This window comes from Hibiscus syriacus, unplaced genomic scaffold (assembly GCF_006381635.1).
Source record: "Hibiscus syriacus cultivar Baekdansim isolate YM2019G1 unplaced genomic scaffold, ASM638163v2 tig00111280_pilon, whole genome shotgun sequence".
NCBI lineage: Eukaryota > Viridiplantae > Streptophyta > Magnoliopsida > Malvales > Malvaceae > Hibiscus > Hibiscus syriacus.
The window spans coordinates 673,889-682,034 of record NW_024063046.1 but is presented as its reverse complement, the minus strand read 5'-3'; the positions used below and the strand labels follow the sequence as shown (position 1 = coordinate 682,034).

At 32.3% G+C, this 8,146-nt stretch overlaps 1 pseudogene; it reads right to left on the bottom strand.

The window, feature by feature from the left end:
- Positions 1-252: 252 nt before the first annotated feature.
- Positions 253-5,476, bottom strand: LOC120157973 (annotated as a pseudogene).
- Positions 5,477-8,146: the final 2,670 nt, after the last annotated feature.

Genomic DNA, 8,146 nt, shown 5'->3' with positions numbered 1-8,146 from the left:
CATTGCGATTTTCCCAATTCGTGTTGCGATTTTCCCAATTCGCGTTACGATTTACTTATTCGCATTGCGATTTTCCCAATTCGCGTTGCGATTTACTTATTCGCATTGCGAATTGGGAAAATCGCAACGATACTGTAGACCATCGCAACGCGATTTTCAACTATCGCATTGCGAAAATACAACGCGAATTTGCGATAATGGAGATCGCGTTGCGAATTAGCGATCGCATTGCGATTTTGTTGGTCATTTTGGCAAATCCGGAAAAAGTTGGTTAAAATCGTATATTATATGGGATTTTTGGTCACTGAGGTTATTTTCTCTTTTTTAAATCATGTCTAACGTTTAGATTAGGCTTCAATCTGGTACCTTCATTGTTAACAAATTAACGGAACCACTGACATTGTATTTTTGTTTTTTCGTTGATGACATGACATTACCTTATGGTGATACGTCAACATCACTGTTAAGTTTTAAACCGTGGGGTAAAAAAATGAAATCTAAACTAAACGTTAGATATAATTTTTAAAAAAAAAATAAAGTTTGGGTACCAAATGGAACAAAAGTAATAATTTGGTACTAAACGTGTAGTTTACCCTAAATTTAATCTCTAATTAGGTGATGACACGTTGATTTAATGGAGATTAAATTTATTTAATTGTATTAAAACTATACTAAATTGATAAAACATATAATTATTACATATCAAATGTGTAATTACTCTAATTTGTTAACAGCCACATCATTCTCTATTAAATGTTATAGGTTAATAGTTTGATTAAAATATTTAAATAATTAATTAATCTGATTGAAAATTTTCATGATGGATGATTAAAATAAAAAAGAATAATGATTAAGTAATCATATGAATAGTTTATCAATATTTTTATTATATAAGTATTATCAATATATTTAATTATGTGTATTCATAAAATATAATTAACCAATCAATAAAGATTGATTTAAGTGATAAATAATTTAATATCATTTAAGTAAATTCTGAAACTCGAGTATTTAATACGAAGTGTGTGAGATAAATAATTAGTAATACGAAGTTTTAGAATCGGGTAAAAAGAAACATACAACTGACTACAAATTAAAAGTAAATTTTATTTTATAGAAAAAAATGATGTAGTCAGCATTAATTAATGATGTGAGTGTTGGGAATAAGAGGGTAAAAATGGCAGAGGGGAAAGAGTGAAGAAGCTGTCGTCCACTTGGCATGCATCCAACCAAACCCCACTCTTTTCCTCGTAAAATCTAGGGTAGGGTGCCTATATTAATTATCCTTTTGTTTACTTTCTTTATTATTATAACATCTTTTATTTAATATTCTTTAAATTTCACGAGTCTCTTATGTACCTTTTAAAAGATAGTATTAGTTAAGTCAAAAATCTAAGTTAATTAAATTGATAATTTTATTTTATGATTTAAATTCTATTTTATTTTTTAATCACGTTCTTCAAGTTTTTCTTTAAACGTAATCATAATTATTTATAATATTATAATACTTGATGATTCTAATTTAAATGATTTTTCTAATTATATAATATATATATATATTATCATGTCTTAGAGAGAGAAAATATTAATCTCACATCGAAAAGAAAAATAAAGATCATGAAATTTATAAGCAATGACATTGCACATCATATTAGACATGTCTTTGAAGAAGATGATAATGGCCCCGTGATAAATGGTATTATGGTCACTCTTTGACTACTTAATTTCATATCGAGCTCCCCAGTGGATTGTGAGATTGAGCGGAGAGAATATCATGTCCCAAAGAGATGAGTGACATTAATCCTACATAAAAAAGGAAAACAGATGTCCTAGAATTTACAAGTGTGATGACTTTATTAAACATGTCTTTTGGTAAGAGAATCATGACTGTGCGAAAATATATATTTCTCCATATTCTTTTTAACATGTGTGAGTAAGATTTGTAATATTATTTAATAAATAAATTAAATGGTATCTAAAATTAAAAATATACTTATAATGCGTATTTTTAAAGAATATATTTTTGAAGATAAATTATTGACGAGAGTACAAATGAGACAAAGAATTAATGGTTAGAAAGAATTTATAAAAGAATATAGTCGAATGATCAAATAAAATAAAATATAAAGTTTAAGGATTAAATTAAAATTTTAAATTTACTAATTAAAATAGTAATTGAAGTTTCACATATATTTTATAGCGGTAGTGGAGCATGTGATTCATATTTAATAAAAGTAAACTTAAACCAAATGAGGAACTAAATAAATGAGGAAATCAAAATCGTGAAAAGTTGATGACTAAATTGAAAAAAAATTGTTTTTAAAAAGATGAACGGAAGTAGAATAGGTATTCTTTTATGATTTGGGATCATGTGGTTCAAATTTGGTAAAAATAGACTTAAAATGAAGGATTAATTAAAAAACTGAAATTAGGGACTAAAGTACAAAAACAATCAAATTCAATTTTTCAAATTTATAAAATCTAAACTTGATTCAATCTCAAAAATTAATTCACTAATTTGAGTTAACTTGAATAACTCTACTCAAATAAATCAACATATAATTTTTTTTAATCGAATTAAATTTTACTCATCCCTAATATATATAACAATTTAAATACATCAATTTAGTCGAATTGTGCAAAACTATAAGAAAAATACAATTTATTGATCAAATACTTAACGTTATTATATTTTTAAAATCCTAATTGAATTAGAATAAAATTATATCAGCTGATTCAAACTCAATTATCAAGTACCAATAATATTTTTTTATAAGTTCATGCCAATTAAATATTAATTTAAGGATAAGATGGGAGTGAAGTAAAAATTAGTTAGTTAATAGTAAAGTACCAAAATATACCAATTATGTGATAGAATGGGTAATAGCTAGGTCATGACATGTTTTTTTTTTGAATTAATTACTGGTATCTGATATATTAACCGACTAATTCAGTTCGGGTATTGCAGAGGCGAAGGTGACCCTCCTAACCCAGTTTGCTCCATTCGCAAACATCAAGATTCAAACATCTGACCTTACTTAAAAGACCTAATACCTCATCCCACTAAATCAACTTATTATTAGTTGCATCTTTTCTAATATTATCATAATATTTACAAATATGAATATCATTGGTTGGATAGCTGTCCATATCCATTTCCATAACAATGACAGCTAAAGTAGTTGAATTTCGTGATGACCATAATCCAAACCAAACGAATCCCTTTGTTTTGTTACCATACATCTACCCTAATTTAATTTTATTGCCACCTTTTTCATCTATGAAACTCGAATTTTTAAAGCAATAATATAAGTTATTAATATTTATTAACTATTAATAACATATATACATTCTGTATACAGAATAATAATTCATTTAATTACTAAAGTCACGAATATTCAAATTTCAAAATTGACACTTAATCACTTTAATTAGAGTATAGATATGTTAGTGTACAAATTATATTATCATATGAAATAAAAACCCAAGATTTATAATTTATTATATTTTTATAATATATTTATTTATACATCCTCATATGTACAAATCTTGGTTCTCACTCTCACTCTCTCTCATTCTCTCTCTCACTCTCTCTCTTTCTCTTTCTCTCTCTCACTCTCACACAAGGGTTGTGTCCCATTCCAACTTTCACTTCAAGACATAAGAAAATAACATTTTATTTAATCTTTAAAGTGAACACTTAATCACTTTAATTAGAGTATAGATACGTTAGTGTACAGATTATATTATTGGATGAAATAAATAAAAACCCGAGATTTATAATTTATTATATTTTTATAATATATTTATTTATACATCCTCGTATATACAAATCTTGGTTCTCACTCTCAACTCTCAACTCTCTCTCTCTCTCTCTCTCTCTCTCTCACACACACACACAGAAGGGTGTCCCATTCCAACTTCCACTACGAGTATCAGACAACACTGCAGCTGCAACCGGTAAGGGGAGTACATGCAAATGCCCTGAAGGAAACAGCTGTTTTGAAAATGTCTCTAAAACAAAACCCCATGTTCTTCACATGACACTTTCCTTTTTCCCATCTTTTCATCTGCACCGTCCGATTAGATATTTTTCATTCCATGCACGTACGATTATAGATCCAACCAAAAAAAAAGGCTGTCTCGTTATGCTGCTCTGCTACAATCAGCCTTACCGAATCCCACTCTCCTGTTCGTCAGTTCAAATTCCACCCATAGATCTTGTTGATGGAAGTTCCCGATTATGTTGCTCGCGATCCCAAGCATGTTCGACCGTCCGATCCCCATGCAGTGGACCCCACCACCGACGTCGGCTAGAATCCGGTGTTTCTCCACCGTGATCTCCACCCCTTTCTCGAACTCGAACGTCATGTCGCCTATCAGCCGTCCGATATCCATCGGGTTGCCGTCGAAACACATGTCGGCTACTTCACCGTACACGTAGCCCTTTTTAAGCCTTGGACCTACGAGTTTTACCACCTCTTCCCGGACCTTGTTATACGCCTCTTCCACCAAGTAAGTGAACTCCGAACCGGAGTCGATCATGGTTTGACCCGATCCACCAGCGTCGGGTCGGAAAACTTGAACCGGGATTGCTAGCTACTTGGTTCCTAGTCGTATCCCTTGCATTGGGAGAGTGTACGCCAAAGGATCCATATTCGGCATGGACCGGCTTTGAGGGAAAACCAAAAGATTTATGTACCGAAACCCGTGAGAATTCGGGTTTTCTCCGAGGTAAAACGACCCGGTCGAAGAAACTCCGGGTTGAGTCCTACGAGTTGGCACACAGTAGGAGAACTTGGAGATTTTAGACTGGGAAGCGAAGGAGAACCGTCCGAGATTCATTCCCAAAATACCCTTGTCCTCGCTGGTATCGGTGGCGCAACCGAGGATCAAAGGAGGGGTACTCTGGGAACGTGAAAAGGTAAACTTTTCTCTGACCAAGTTTTCCTCGGCGAGTGTTCCGTCGGCGTAGAAGTAAGAATAGTGACACAAACGGTTCTGGTCGCATGATGTCGGGAGGGTAAAATCGGGAATCCGAGGCTTACAAAGAGGATGATTACACGGCACCACAGAGAAAGAAGACGAAAGAGAAGGATCAAACATCGCCGTAGGAGGCGGTTTCCGGGGAGCCTTCTTATGACACTGAATCCACGACAGTTGGCTCCCAGTATCCAACACCATCTGCTGCGTCTGCGGTGGAGTCCCTATCGGTAAAGCCACGATCAACGCCATTGAATACTTAAACGTCGTCTTGTAATTATACGACGAAGACGAAGACCGTGCCCTCGGCTGACGCCTCGGAACATGCTTACTCACAGAAACCAAAGAAGGATTCGAAGTCCGAGCTTTAACATCAGGCGAAACGGAGGAAGTGAGAGGAAACGAGATGGAAACGGTGTCGTTCTGTTTAGCTTGAGAAACGATGAAAAAAAGAAAGAAAAGGAAAGGGAGAAATTTGGCCATGGAATTTTGAAAGAAATTTGGCCATGGAATTTTGAAAGAAAGAGGAGGAAGAAGTGGTGGGTGGTAGTTAAAATGAAGGGGGGGTGGGGTGTTTATATATGGGGAAGTAATTGGGATAGTGGAGGAAAGAGACAATCCAAAACCATGGAAAAGGATATGTAGAGCGAAGGAAGACGCGTTTTTCTTAATTTAGCGGTTAGATCTTGTTATGATGCATAATTAAAATGGTGGCCACCATTTTTATGATCTTCAATAATACTCACACCTATATGTTATATCATCTCTATTATGTGCATGCATGTAACCCAACAATTACCTTCTTGATTTTGTTAGGAGCAAGTGTAATTATTTTTAAGTTAAACGAGATTTGTTTATGTTAGAGTTTGATTCAAATTTAAAGAGTTGTACGAATTAATTAATGTAGAAATTTGGAAAGAAAAGAAATATAATTTGATTAAAAGTATAATTTTTTAAAAAAATATATTTATTTTATATAATTTTTTTTTGTAATCAAATATCTATCATTAGGATTAGAAATTAGGTTGACCATGAGGACTTATATCATATTCTTCTTCTTTTGACATTAATGAATTTTCTACTCTTCCGCCTGTAGTTTTTTTCGAAAGAGTTTTCTACGTAAAATTTTAGTATTTTAGTGCTATTTTATTGCGCGATCATTATGCATGTCATTATCTTCTCATAAATTAGTATCAAAGCGTCTAGGTCATTTAACTCGATCACGATAATGACATCTTTGACGTATGAAATTCTATTGTTGGATTGCAACACTAGATTAATGCTGAAGAGTGTAGAGGTACGGAAATTTCTAAGAGTCCTATTATTTTGATGAGAGGGTGGAGAAGGACTACGTTTTATATTCTGCAGAGTTCAACGATTATAGAAGATGAACTATTATTTTTTTTCTTCGTGGTAAAAAAGGATTATGTGTTGAACAAAACAATTATCGGCGTAACGATTTTGAGATCATAAATTTGTTATATTCTGTGGTCCTAACAGATTTGAGAAGAAAAAGGGAGTTTAGTTTTGTGGGCATAACAGATTCAAGAAGAAGAAAATTTAGTTATGTGAGCATAACAGAAAAGATAAAAATTGTCATTGATGATGAGGATGATGTTGTTCATTATATTACTTGTAGTGAACAAGTTGCGAGAAAAATTAACACTTATGATTTTCTTACCAATGTGAAGACTAAATCTAAGTTTGGGCAAGCTTTGGATTCAGTTCACAATCTTTGTTGAAGAATACACCTCTAAGGGATTTTGTGAAAGAAGTGGAGAATATGTTCTTAAGGTGGAAAACTTGTTCGTTAAAGTAAAGAATTATTTTTATTGAGTTTGAGTATCTAATTTAATGTGAGTTCTTTTCCTTGAAACATTTGCACTTTCAGAATTAACGTCAATATGGAGATTTGTTAGAGTTTAACTCGAATTCAAAGTGACACAAATTAATTAATGTATAAAATTGGTAAAGTAAAAACCTGAGAAGTTCTACAGTGCGACATCATTAATATACAGTAAAAAAAGGCGCTACCGGTTTTGTTATTATTTAAATAACAAAACTAATAAAAAATGACCAAAATATTATTATTTCTACCGGTTTTAATTACCGATATAGGTAAACGCAGTAGAAAAAACCTAATGTTTTAGGTAGCGTTTTAACGAAAACATTATTTTTTACCAAGTTTTCCTACCGTGTTTACCTATATCGGTAATTAATAATAATAATAACAAAACCTGCAGAAATAATAATGTTTTCGGTCATTTTTTACCGGTTTTATTATTTAAAATAATAACAAAACTGACAGCGCATTTTTTTAGCCGTATATTATGATTGTCTCACCTAAGCATTTCCCTAAAAACCTAGTTTGATAAAAAGTAGAAAATTTTATTAAAGTAAATTTCTACTTTATATAATTTCATTTGTAATAAAGTATCTATCACTATAAATAGATACTAACGATTAGGGTTAGAAATCATGTTTTCCATAAGGACTCCTCTTGTATTCTTATTCTATTATATATGACATTTTATATTATTTTATTTTCCATTTGAAATTTGTAAAGATAAAAAAAAAATAGAAAAATATAAACTTGGTGTAAGAAATTTTTGAGGCCATGAAAATATTGATACTCTATATTCGATTTATCACTATACGTAATTACCATGTGTAAGGTCGAAACTAGAAGATACCTGCTTTTGTGCCTAAGTGAGTGTTACATGTTTTTGTCCGAGTTCTAATTTAATATTATTATTATTATTATTATTATTATTATTATTAATATTTATTATTATTTGTCTATTATTACATGTTTTTGGTTACATCCCCAAAATCGAGCCCAAACTACTACACCCGAAGCATGCCCGAACCAACCTGACCAAGCCTCACCCGTGACCCCTTGATTTTCACGCGTATCCACTGTCAGCTCCAAGCTTGATTCACGTCGGTCACCCTATATTGTTGCCAAGCCTTCTTGATCAATAGCTAAACCACTGAACACCCTCAGCCAGAGCACCACTTCCAAGGAAAACCAAAGAAGCAAATCAGAGAAAATAAGAACACATCACATCATTCATCAAAAAAGAAAAGGGGAAAAATATCAACCAGATGAGGGAGCTGGGGTTGGTGATTTTCGAGAGGAGGGAGCTGGGGTTGGTGATTT